The sequence below is a fragment of the Candoia aspera genome, chromosome 6, assembly GCF_035149785.1.
Source record: "Candoia aspera isolate rCanAsp1 chromosome 6, rCanAsp1.hap2, whole genome shotgun sequence".
NCBI classification, from domain to species: domain Eukaryota; kingdom Metazoa; phylum Chordata; class Lepidosauria; order Squamata; family Boidae; genus Candoia; species Candoia aspera.
The window spans coordinates 97,158,074-97,161,672 of NC_086158.1; positions in this window are offsets into that span (position 1 = coordinate 97,158,074).

A 3,599-nucleotide genomic window follows, 5' to 3' on the forward strand; every position below is an offset into this window, starting at 1 on the left:
AAACAACCTCCCACTATTGATCAGGTTAGTGTTTCAGACACTACTGAAGATGGGACTCTTTCAGAAAGCCTCCTGCTGATTTTATAAGGCCATCTTGAACTTCTATTTTAACTGTTTTCATTTTTTGAGTTTGATTGGTCTTCTTTTTATTGTTCTCATTGTGAAGTTTGTACATTGGATGTTTTAATTGGTATTTATTTTCTATGCAAGCTACAGAGACTCTTTTTGATTGCAGGAGGATAGAAATGTGACAAAAAAGAAGGGAGGGAGGGAAATTCTTACTGTTAAGGACATAATTCATCCCACATAAGCAGAGACATGTTTCATTTTTGAGCAACATACATAAAATTGCACACCAAAAATTATTCAATCTTTGCTGCCAATTAGTCTTTGAAAGTCAGATTTATTGCCACGAGAGATCTAAAAGAACTAAAAAAGAATTCGAAATAGTTTCCTGCCATCTCCCTTTAGTACACCAATCTGTATATTAATATATTTGTATTGATCCTCGCTATCCTGTTAATTTTTTTAATTGTCCCTTAGCATGATTTCCCACTGGACTGGCCAGGTAACTTAAGTGCCCTCCATTTGAATTATAGCAATCCTCAAGATATTAATCACGACTATAGAGATCAATTGATGGCTGACTGTCAGAGAGAGAGATCAAAACAGAGAACTACGTCAGTGCCTACAGCTTCGATGTCAAGTTCAGATCGGGCGTAGATGCATCTAGAGCAATCCATGGGAGGGATTCAACATTCAGAGAAGAAAGTAAGAGTATTTTTCTCCCTATGTATGCCATTGGTGTTGCCCAATCAACTAATCACTCCCTTTGGATCAGCCCTATTGATTTTCATCAGATTTTAGTGGCTTGAATCTGCAATGATCGCAGCAGGCATATTCACACATGAATAAGCTTCACAAGATTTCTTACTGGTGAATTGTCTCAGCACCTGCTGACTGACCATCAATGGGACTGTTTGAACAATCTGCTCTGAAAATCAGGCTGTGGGAAACAGTACAAAATTCTCCCTGGGCTTAATTCAGAAGGAGGGAGGGGGTGACTGAACAAACAAATACAGAAAAAATATACAAAAAGAACCCACCCCCTCCTCTTCTTCAGGTAAAGGAGAGGAGGTCTGTTTTCCATTTTGTTGGAAAACTGGGGAGAGGTTGGTATCAAAAAGAAGGAAATGAGAAGATGATGGGTATGAAAGGAACAAAGGAAACCAAAGGCTAAAGGCAAATGCTGAGAGACAAAAGGTTATGGTGAAGACTGGCCAGTGACCAGGGGAGAAAGGGCATTCCAGATCCTACCAGCACTTCCAAAACACACCTCTGATCACACCCACAGTTGGTCTCCTGACTTCCCTCCAAAATGTTGAGAGATGAAGCATAACAGAGTTTGCCCATCTTGAGGCTCTACTTGGATGGTGTCAGGATACAACTTGTGACATCTGTCTCACTTGTAGGCTAGGAGTGAGATAAGGGCTTCACTATGGAAGCAGGTGGGAAATTGGTGTGGTCAGAGCTTGACAGTGTCATAATTAAGGGCAAGTGGAGACTGATCCTAAGAGTAAGACTGGCCTGAGAAGTTCAAAAAACATTTTGGAAGAAAGCAACCACAACCCATTTCTGTCCCATACTCAGAAAACCACACAGGTATGTCCCCGTAGTTCTCAGGAGTTGAACTGGACTTAACAATGGCATTTCTTTTTTTACCAGTTTTTAGGTTTTCCAGAAGTATCTGGGAACAAATGCTGGAGCAGATTCGTCTTTGTTGATTGAGGATGGCAGTCCTTATATTCTTGAATCAAGGAACATGCTTCATGTTGAAAGAGAGAGAATATATTTTCTTCAACATATTTTCTTAAAACAAAAATATATTCATCAAAGATAGAATTCCTACCCTAGACATGAATCACAGTTTTGGTGTAAGATGCCTTTCTTTGTATACAGAAGTGCAGAGAAAAGGCACACTTGCCAAAAACATATTTTTTAAACTGCACAACTCATGAGTAGCAAAGATTACAAAGTCCATGCAACTTTGATCCAGTCCTCCCATATCAATGATACATATAGCCTATATTTATAGGGTAGGATGAGCAATCTGTTACTTTCCAGATGTTCTGGATCTTAATTCCCCTGGATATTGACTCTTCCCTGATGGTCACCTAGTTAGGAAATCTGGGAAATGAAGTCCAAAATATATGAAGGGCAGCAGATTGCCTGCTTCTGAAATAGGCCCTCAGATATCTAGTCCAGCAGCTTTGATTAGTCCTTCACTCAGCTGGAGGTTGAGAAGACTACAGTTACAATCCTTACCAAGGAGTAAGACCCACTGAACACAGATCACATTACCCCTGAGAAAACAGGGGTAGGGTTTTTTCTTATTTTTGACCACTGAGCGCCTTCTCTATTCTCAGTTTCCATTTTCTTAATTGCTTCATATGAGAGCTCCTGGTACAACTATTTTAAATATAATTCTGTTCTTCCTTCCCACCCCACCCCCACGTGGTGTGGGAGAAAAAAACCATCCGAGTCTTCATGAGAAAGAACAAGTACACTCTGAAACTAATGCCATCAAGGACAGCCAAATTCTTAAAAGGATGAAATTTGTCTTAAAACCATTAACTACAGAAGCTATTAAGGTAATGAGCATTAAGAACTGTAACCTCATGGAAATCATTCATTTTCCTTACACCACCTCCCCACTAACACACTTAGATCCTTAGCAAATGTTGAGTCACCTGCTGAGAAAGCTGCCCATTACCATCATCCGTGGTGCTCCTTTCCAAAGCCCAAGAGCACTGCTAAAGCAAGATGGTTGGCAATCTCATGGATCTGCCTTGCTACCTCAGAGCTCATGTCACCTCTGTTAGTGACCCATCAAAGCTATGAATGCTTTATAACTGTGTCACTATCACAGTGTAAAGACGAATTAAGGATCCTTCTTCCCTACTCAGACTTAACCACCATCAGGGCCACCACTGCCACATTCTTCTCTTCAGCTGGCCCTAGGGTAGAGCCTCCAGGTGCCACATCAGGGTCAGGAGTTATATCTTACTTTAGCCACCCAAATCAAGAAAATGAAAAAAGCTGGCATGGGACAAGTCACATTACTGTCTGGGTATTGCTGGTGGGATGAATGATTTATTTATCTTGATTTAGCCTAGTGCTGGTTAATGACTGCAATAAAGACTGCTGCTGCTTGAGTTACCCAGTCTACAGTATATCCTACTGTATTCCATGAAAGCTTCCAGTGGTTAACAACACATGTCAATGCCCATGATAAACCTGGCAAAATCAGATAAAATGAAAACATCTGTGGTAATAAAAAACAAAACAAACCATAAAACTATAACTGAAGGCATCATACCAGAGCTAAAACAGATGCCATCACCAACTGTTAGCCCTTCCAGGTAGTCTGCAAACTGTAACAGGTAAACTGTTAGCCCTTCAAGGAAGCCCTTCAAGGAAGCATTTTGCATGACAGTTGTCTAGCTTACAGCTCTTCCCCCATCTCCCAAGGTCACTCCCACATCCCATTGCAACAACTAACCACCAAAAGCTTTCAGAAGATCTCCATCTTCACCAGC